We start from the raw sequence: 10,325 nt of genomic DNA on the forward strand, positions 1-10,325 counted from the left end.
GAAATGGAGATTCTGAATAGGAGTAGTGTTTTCTCCCTCTCCCCAAAACGCTGGACTAGTTGTGAGTTGTGAGTTTGTGACACAGAATACTTGTTACATATATATTGATTTTCTCTAACACACCAAACAAAAACATACGATGGTCGGGAGAGATGACGACGAAACATGCATTCAGGAGACTCTCATGCTTTCATAATACATCCGTACGAGCTACGGAACACACTCTCACCGCCATCATCGTCCACTCCAAGTACACTAGGAGTAAGCATAATAGCAAGTTGTAAGCAGATTGGATGCTAACGTAGATGAGAGAGAAGAGAAAATAGAGGAGAAACGGGCTGTAAATTTACAACCATCTTAGACACAAGAACCGAGAAATTGTGAGAGATAGATGGACCATATATTAATATTGAAGAGCTAACTATATTATATATATGGGCTGATAGATAGGCTACGAGGATCCTTGCAGCTGGTAATCGGCTGTATTACTGGCCTGGAACGACTAATCGGAGGGTCGAAACTTTGGTGCCCGTACGCCAAATTATCATCTTTTTCTGCATGGTGGAGCGCGCGACACCCTAGCTGACATGGAGAGCCTCGACACGCATCCGCATCGATCAGTGGGTCGACGTCGACCTCGCTCCCCTCCGCGCACGCGCGCCATCGATAGCGAAGAGAAGCACAGGCGACCGGTCCGCCGGTTGCCACGGCCTGCTGCTCTCCGCTCCGGTCGGCTCGGGGTCGCCCGATTCGTCGAAACGAAACGAAAGTCGTGTGGTGCGGGCGAGGCGCAGGACGCGACGACCCGCGTCCCCATCGGCCCCGGGTGCCGGGTGGGCGACGTTTCGCGCCGCGGTTGGGGCGCCGCGCGCGCTGGTGGCCGGCATCGATTTGCCGCCCCGGCGACCCCAGCTAGCGATGGCAAATCGATCCGGCCTCGCTCCGATCCGGCGTAGTACGGGTACGAGGTGGGCGTGCGTGCGCCCGTCAAGTCCCAGGCAGGCGCACCGTCCGCACTCGCGGTCAGCCGTGGTCGATCGGACGCGACGGGCTGGATTGGACCTGCGTGCCATTTTGACGATCCTGTTCTTCTCTCGGTCTGCGCTCGATCACTTTGTGTGGCAGGGGATGCTCATTTTAAATGCGGGAGTGGATTTACGGTAGTAGGGGCTTGTTTAGTTGACGAAATTTTTGACGAAATAGTACTGTAGCACTTTCGTTGTTATTTGGTAATTAGTGTTCAATCATAGTCTAATTAGGCTTAAAAAATTCGTCTCGTGAATTTTGTCTAAACTGTGTAATTAGTTTTATTTTTTATTTATATTTAATGCTTTATGTATGCGTCCAAAGATTCGATGTGACGAAAAATTTTGAAAAATTTTATAAAATGGAAGGGAACTAAACGGCACCTAGGAGTATTTGATTTAGGCACAATTCCCAACACATAAATCATTGTGCAAGAAAAACTCACACCGGTGTGATTTGATTGGTCATCATCTTCAATTCTTTACTTTTATTTTTGTTTTTATTACGAAAAAAATCAATCGCTGGATCTCACTAGATATCTTTAGATATTTTTGAGTGAAAATATGTCTACTAATAGGAAGCTGGAAGCGTTGAAACTGTACCCTAGATGGTTGCAACTTGTGTCCAATGCTGGTGGTGTCCCATCTTGTGATGACTCGCATATCCCCTCCGTGAACTCAGCCTACCCACTTTTATTCGCCAATACCCTGTGATTTGACTGCCCATTCTGCTCACTTTCTTCTCCATATTGCAGGTTTTAGGTCACAGATCATGTGGCTTTTTGTCTGGGGCTTATTGGCGATTTTTTTTGGAAAATAGTACCGTAGTACTTTCGTTGTTATTTGACGATTAGTGTCCAATCATAGTCTAATTAGGCTTAAAAGATTCGTCTCGTAAATTTTGTCTAAACTGTGTAATTAGTTTTATTTTTTATTTATATTTAATGCTTCATGCATGCGTCTAAAGATTCAATGTGACGAGAAATCTTGAAAATTTTTGCAAAATGAAGTGGAACTAAACGATACCTGGATCGAACAGGGCATGTTTGCTTTATCACTAAAACAGAGCCGCCTGGCACCGGAGACGCTCCCAGACGTCTGATTCTCCACACCTGGGATGGGACAGGATTCTTGCCTGGCGGGCGCTCTGCCTGTGGGGGCGTGAAGCAAACAGGCCTATAATTCAGTGTGTGCTCACTGAAAGCAAGTGCTTTTCTTGAACCCTGATCATAAACAGTTCAGCCGCCTATGCATGCATATGGCCGTAATTAATCAAACTGTTGTTTGGTCTTGCATGCGTCCATGAAAACTGTATCCACGCACATGTGGACTGTACATAGAATTCAGCAAAAAGGGGAGCTTGTGTTCATCATATCCGAAATCCCAATCGCACATGATGTTTATTATTATACGCCATGTTTGTTTTGCTTATAAGCCGTATTTTTTTAATCAACAAATATTATTTTTTTTACAATAAATCAGTCGACAGTACTTTCAGCCAAACGAACAGGCCAGTATACTCCACAGCACCAGCACGACTGCATGGGCAGATTTGAGGCCTTGTAGTGGGTCGTTGGAGCCAGCCGCCGTGGAACTATTCCATGTGAGCAGGCATATGTTGCATGTGCTCCCAACTCGGATCACCAGGTGCGCTCACGTGCACCCGGTGGAAAACGAATTACCAGCGAGTCTCCTCCTCAGGGGCTAGGTGCCAATATCCCTCCGGCGCTCCTCCACCTCAGGGGCTAGGTGCCAATATCCCTCCGGCGCTCCTCCACGGCCTTTGCCAGTCCTCCCCACGGAGGCTAGGCGCCCGTATCCACTTTGTGCGCCTCCATGGCCTTTGTCAGTCCTCCACATAGAGGCTGGGTGCCTAAATCCTATTCGGTTACCCTACACGGTACAACAAACCAAGGGGAAAACACCGAAGTTCCAATAACAACCCCTTTATGACTTCACAGAAGTCCCAAAAGGACTCGGGGGCTCTTGTCGGGTTCATAAACCCAAGTTCCCCAATGGATCCGTTTCCCTACAAAACTCGGCCCAGCAGGTAGCGCAACGACCACACACGCCTGGGCCGGCCTAGATACACAATAACAGGCCAAGACCACGATCCGGTCCCTGACCATCACCTCTGACCAGGGCCTCCCCGAACGGGCCACGACCCATCACATAAAAGAGGCATACGGAGCTAAAAATGCTCCTATGGCCCGTCTAGGCCCAAGAGTTCGAAGGTCGGCCCACCGATGGGTTTGACAGCCACACCGGGCACCTTTAGAGTGAGGGGTAGAAAGGGCCGACCTCTGGGTTGCAGGCTCCGTCTCGCTCGACCCCCTTTCTCCAACCGAGGATACGCCGTACCTCTGCTCGCTTCTCTTTCCTGACCGACATGGCCAGAGCCAACTAGAAATAACTGAGCGGGGACACCCACTCAGTGTGGGCCTAGGGCGCAGGCGGAGCAGATAAGATAAGGCGCTCAAGTCAACCACAATACCGAGGACCGTACCTTGCTATACCCTGCGCACCTGCAGGACAATGCCACTAGGCTATGACAGACGTACACTCTACAACCATTCAGACGTGTCAAAGCATAAACAGTATTGTGGATGCCATCGTTTGCCATACCAGGCGAACACGGTAGAGCCTGCTGGACGTGTCTGGGAATAAATAGTATTGTGGGCGCTGACAGCCATCTCGTACCCGACAGCGTGGGCAACAAGACTAGGTAGCACATGTACGCACTCTCTCTTTCTCTCTAACTTGTAAGATCATCCCCTTCACCTATAAAAGGGGATGCGCTCTATCCTAACAGGAAGAGGCTAGACGACTCGAGGACTCGACGACCTGAGGACTTGAACAGCTCAACAGCTCTAGAACTCGACAGCTACATAGAGCATACGCTCCAATACTTAGCACACGTCACTCTCTTCTATTCGGTTTAGAGTCCGACTAGGCCTCTAACACCCCCTTCCCATTCCTTACTCGTTTGTAACCCACAACAAACTTCGAGCACCTGGGCTCAGGAATAAAGTCACCGACCGACTGAAACTGGACGTAGGGCACGTTGCGTGAACCAGTATAAATCTTGTGTCATTGAGTGTTAGGCCACATCCGATCACAATGCACGATAAAACTATAAATATTTACTTATCGGCTATGTTTCGCACCGACAAAAAACAAGTGCTTTTCTTGAACCCTGATCATAAACAGTTTAGCCGCCTATGCATGCATATGGCCGTAATTAATCAAACTGTTGTTTGGTCTTGCATGCGTCCATGGAAACTGTATCCACGCACATGTGGACTGTACATAGAATTAAGCAAAAAGGGGAGCCTGTGTTCATCGCATCCGAAATCCCAATCGCACATGATGTTTATTATTATACACTCCATAGCACCAGCACGACTACACGAGCAGATTTGAGGCCATGTAGTGGGTCGTTGGAGCCAGCCGCCGTGAAACTATTCCATGTGAGGAGGCATATGTTGCATGTGCTCCCAACTCGGATCACTATGTTATAAAAAAAGGATCACTATATAAAGGACTATATGGGGTTATGGAGGCTATTGTTTAGGAACATGGGATTTGTGATAGCAATCTCCTGCATGCGTTATATATGTCGCTGTTCAAAGGGAACCATCACACGCAATGGTGTTGCTGCAATTTTCTTTTATCCATTCATTTCTGACTTATATAGTTAGTATTACTGAATGAAATGTTCTATTATGACATATGTGCAAACAATTTAAATTGTTAAATATGTATACTAGTTCATCAACTTGTTGAAAGCCCTATGCTTGGTTTTGGTAACTGAGACAACTAGTGGACTAACCTATATCCTAAGTATTGTGTTTGAGTTAGGTTATTTCCACACAAGGTTGAGCAAGGATGACACTTATGGAGGAGATGAGAGGTGACCACAAGTTCATCAAGTTCTCAACATTTAGCAAACAAGAAAGAGAAAAACAAAACCCTATGGTTTGAAGGCAAAGGTATAAGATATGGTGTCTGTTTTGCCGATCAAGGCGCAATAGAGTGCACAATCGGGTTTACAATAGATAGCCGTACTATTAAGAGGGTAGCTCTAAAGTTCAATCGGTTATCTAAGTGCCACTGGGTGTGAAAATACATTGTATGTGCATTTAGACTTAGTAACGAGGTGACATCAAGTGAAAAACCCTTGAAAAATGTCTGTGAAAACACTAACTCACTTGAACTCATGATGGAACACTTGTGGAGTTGGCACATTTAAGAAAGGGGTTTTAAAAGAGCAAAATTGAGATATCTGTGGACCATTGGATTGAGCCAAATGGGTCCATGGCAGCGATGAAGCCAGCGGGGGGGGGGGGGGGGGGGGGGGGGCTACCCGTGCTCCAGCCCCCCCTACGGCCATGATTTACATGGAGCCCAGGCTACCGCCTTGAGGAGGAAGAAGAAGGCAAGGAGGGGCTGGAGGAAGAAGAAGAGGAAGCCAGCCCTGGTTTCGTCGATTCCTGGCTTCGTCGCTGGTCCATGGGACCATACCTACGTAGAGCACGACTGAAATGTGAACCTGCTTAAGGTTAGGCATCGGATCGGCCGATGCAGGGTAGCATCGGACCAATCCGATGGCCCTTAGCCCTCTCTGGAATGGCTCCGTGTAGCATCGGATCGCCAAGGCTTGCTCGGATGGGTGGCGCCGGTGCAGGATCGGAGCATATGTGCGCACTGTTCACAAGGCGGCCGCACCTTTCAGCACGCGGGAATTTCAAAAGTGGTGTGGCGCTTGATCCGACGGAGGTCATCGGATCAATCCGATGGCTAGATGAGCTCTCCATCGGATCAGCTTGGACATTGCTCCGATGGTGGCATCGGAGTACGAGGTGGGCGTGCGTGCGCCCGTCAAGTCCCAGGCAGGCGCACCGTCCGCACTCGCGGTCAGCCGTGGTCGATCGGACGCGACGGGCTGGATTGGACCTGCGTGCCATTTTGACGATCCTTTTCTTCTCTCGGTCTGCGCTCGATCTCTTTGTGTGGCAGGGGATGCTCATTTTAAATGCGGGAGTGGATTTACGGTAGTAGGCCCTCGTTTAGTTGGGCCGACTAGGCGGCGGCAGGTTCACTGGGTATTACTGTAGTGCACTGTAGCATTCCGTTTGTATTTGGTAATGATTTTTCAATCGTTGACTAATTAGGCTCAAAACGTTCGTCTCGCAAAGTACAACTAAACTGTGCAATTAGTTTTTATTTCATCAACATTTAGTACTCCATACATGTACCGTAAGTTTGATGTGACGGAGAATCTTCTTTTTTTTTGGTGCTAAAGTTTAGATTTTGGTGGAACTAAACACCCCTAGGAGTATTTGTTTTAGGCACAATTCCCAACACATAAATCATTGTGCAAGAAAAACTCACACCGGTGTGATTTGATTGGTCATCATCTTCAATTCTTTACTTTTCTTTTTGTTTTTATTCCAAAAAAAAATCTTTCGCTGGATCTCACTAGATATCTTTAGATATTTTTTGAGAGAATATTTTTCTGAGAGAAAATCTTTTCGGTTCAGAGTCCGACCGGGTCTCTAACATCCTTTCTCATTCCTTACTTGTTTGTAACATCACAGCAAACTTCGAGCACCCGGGCTCAGGAATAAAGTCACCGACCGACTAAAACTAGACGTAGAGCACGTTGCCTGAACTAGTATAAATCTTGTGTCATTAAGTGTTAGACCACATCCGATCACAACGCACGGCAAAACTATAAATATTTACTTGTCGGCCACATTTCGCACCGATAGTTGGCGTCGTCCGTGGGGAGGACACCGTGCGTTCACGCCTTTGATCATCAGATGGCCCACCTTTCCACCATCTTCGGCATGGCGGGCTCGAGTGATACGATTCGCTTCGGCTCGCTGGAGTTTCCCATGCTCCCACTTGATGGGATGTGGGCTCCTCCCATCCTCGTGCCACTCCAGACCTTTGTCTTTGGGAGTATGGACCTTGTCGCCGACCAGCTCGGCGTACTCCGCCTCCGCGAGGAGGCGCTTGTCCTGGCGTCCACTAGAGGAGCGCCCTCCACCGGCCCTGTGCCACTCGACGACCTCAGCGTCGATACACTCGCGCTTCGCTTCGAGCCCATGCTGGGCTCAAACCCCACGGTGAGTGATGTACATATTATTCTTTACTCACTATTTAACACCTTCCGTCGACTCTCCGGAGGGACCCCGTTGTCCCCACCGCGATCTCCGTGCGACCGGTTCCCCTACGGCTTCACGTCCCTCGTGGACACGTTCATGCGGGGGCTCTGAAGGATATTGACGCCGCCCCTCTCACATTCGAGTTCCTGGGGATGGCGGTCTACGCTCCCGCCTCCTTCTAGGACCTTGTCAATGACGAGGTCAAAAGCGACGGCTCCAGCATCGGCGATGTCGTGGCACCTGGCCATCCTCTGTCCTAGGAGTGCGCTATGGCAGACGTCCTAGGACAGCCATCAATGGTAGTGGAGTCTCTGCAGACTCACACCCCATCGGACCCCTGTGAGAAGGCCCTGACGCGTGCGCAGGAGCACGACAAGGAGTTACGACAACGGGGGTAGAGCCAACCACCACCTGGGCTGGCATGCTTGGCGCAGCACGCTACGCCCCATGCACGTAACCCGGCGAGCGGCGCTCAGGGTCACACCTGTCAGGTCCAGCGTAACATCCTAGACGGAGGGAACGATCCCCTTAGTTTGCTTGGGCTAGCCAGAACATCGCTGCTGCGGCGATGCTTCTGCGTGGCCTTCCCAAGCCCGTCGACTCCTAGGAACAGGCAATCCACCGCAACCTTCGAGCGCTAATGGAGACTGCCGCCGTTCAGCAGGCAGAGAGCTCCACGTCACGACATCGGCTTGTGGCCTCTTGCCTAACCGGGGGACTAGGGCCGCAATAGTAGAATCGCTCTGTCCACTCACCGCAGCAGTTACTGGGCGTGGAGCAGGAAGCCGCGGCTGCACGACAGCCCAACCCAGCGCCGGCTCCACATCGACCACCTATGCGCGAATGGCTCGGGCCGAACCATGATGCTCACAGCATCATCAACAATAGACGCCACACCCAGCACAATGATAACACCCATCGAATGGCGGCGAGACCAGTCGGCGTGGGCCCCAGCCTAACCATCGAGGAGTGTAGGCACCGCACCCTAGGCATGGTGGCTGACCAAATGACCGGAGCCCTAGCCCAGACGGCCTGGGGCCATGGGCCTTTGGTCGGCGCATCCAGAAAGCATCGTTCTCACAACGCTTTCGACCGCCCACCAACATTGCTAGATACACAGAGGAGACGAACCTCGGTATATGGCTTAAGACTTCTAGCTCGCTTACCGAGCCAGAGGAGTGGATGATGACTACTTCATAATCCAGTACCTCCCCATCTGCATGGGGGAGCATGCTTGAGCATGGCTCGAATTCCTTTCGCCCAACACATCCACGACTGGGCGAATCTCAAGAGGGTCTTCGTCGAAAATTTCTAGGGGACGTATGTCCGTCCTGAGAATTTCTGGGACCTCAAGAGCTGCCAGTAGGAGCCCAATGAGTCCCTACGGGATTACATCCACATGTGCTCAAAGTAGTGCAACTCCTTTCCTAATGTCGTCGACGCGGACATCATCAGCGCGTTCCTCTCTGGGACAATATGTGAGTCCTTGATCCACAAGCTCGGCTGTGTGAAGCCCCGTACCACCCATGACCTACTCGACATCGCCATGAACCATGCCTTTAGCGAGGAGGCGGTTGGGGCAATCTTCAGCGGCGGTCGGGATAGGGGACCAAGGCGAGTGCCCCTCCACACAAAGGGGCAAGAAGAACAAGAAGGATCAGCGCCGACCGACCAACCTAGCTTTGGTCGCTGCAGCCGACCGAGTGGGCAAGCAGCCCCAGCAGGGCCAGCCCAACCACTTCAATAAGCTCATGGAGAGTCCATGCACCAACCATGCCTATCCTATCAAACACCTCTACAAGGACTGTGAGCTCCTCAAGTGCTTCCTATGGCAAGCCGCCAAGCCAAATGAAGGGAAAGGCAAGGAGGAGGAGGCTAAGAAAGGAGGCATGATGGGCAAGGATGATGACGGCTTCCTTGACCCTGAGGAATGCCTCATGATCTTTGGGGGATCCGATGCTATCCGCTCCAAGCACCAGCACAAGGTACGCTATAGAGTGGCATGCACCACTGAGTCAGCCATCCCCTCTTTCCTTAGCTGGTCGAACTCCCCAATCACTTTTGATTAGAGAGACCATCCTTCCCACGTCGCCCAATAGGGTCGCTACCCGCTCATTGTCGACCCCATCATCCGCAAGAAGCACCTCACCAAGGTGCTGATGGATAGAGGTAGCGGCCTCAACTTTCTCTACCTTGACACCCTCGACGCCATGCGCATCCCCCGGTTGGAGCTTCGCTTAGTGAGCTCTCCCTTACATGGTGTGATCCTAGGGGCATAGGCATATCCACTCGGGCAGATCGACCTACCTGTCATGTTTGGTGACCGCGCCAACTTCTACTCGGAGGTCCTAAGCTTCTAGGCAGTGGACTTTCTAGGGTTCTACCACGCCATTTTAGGACGGACATGCTACGCCAAGTTCATAGCGATCCCCAACTACACCTACCTCAAGCTAAAAATTCTAGGGCCAAACGGCGTCATCACCATAGGTAGCACCTTCTCCCACGCCTACATGTACGACCGCTAGCATTACAAGCTCGCTACTACTGTCATCAACTCCACCGAGCTCCTAGAGCTCAGGAATTTGGTGACTCCAGTAGTCCTCGACTGCAATGGGCCGACCTCCCTGAGTGCCTTCCATCCGACTAAGGAAACCAAGGCAGTGGAGATCAACCCCACTAACCTGACCAAGATGGTGTGGATCAGGACCAAGCTCCTAGCCAAATAGGAAAGCGAGCTCGCTGACTTCCTATGCGCAAATCACGATGTCTTCGCGTGGAAGCCTTCTAACATGCCAGGCATACCGAGGGAGGTCACTGAGCACGCACTATGCGCCGTCCTGGGCTCAAAGCCCACCAAGCAATGCCTCTGTCGCTTTGATGACAAAAGGTTCTAGGCCATAGGCGAGGAGATCACAAAACTTTTGGTAGCCAGATTCATCAAAGAGGTATACCACTCCGACTGGCTAGCTAATCCTATTCTTGTGAAAAAGAAGAATGGGAAGTGGAGAATGTGTATTGATTATACTGGCCTCAACAAGGTGTGCCCAAAGGATCACTTCCTTTTACCACACATAGATCAGATAGTCGACTCCACCTCAGGGTGCAAAATCCTCTCCTTCCTAGATGC

Source organism: Miscanthus floridulus, unplaced genomic scaffold, assembly GCF_019320115.1.
Source record: "Miscanthus floridulus cultivar M001 unplaced genomic scaffold, ASM1932011v1 fs_786_3_4, whole genome shotgun sequence".
NCBI classification, from domain to species: domain Eukaryota; kingdom Viridiplantae; phylum Streptophyta; class Magnoliopsida; order Poales; family Poaceae; genus Miscanthus; species Miscanthus floridulus.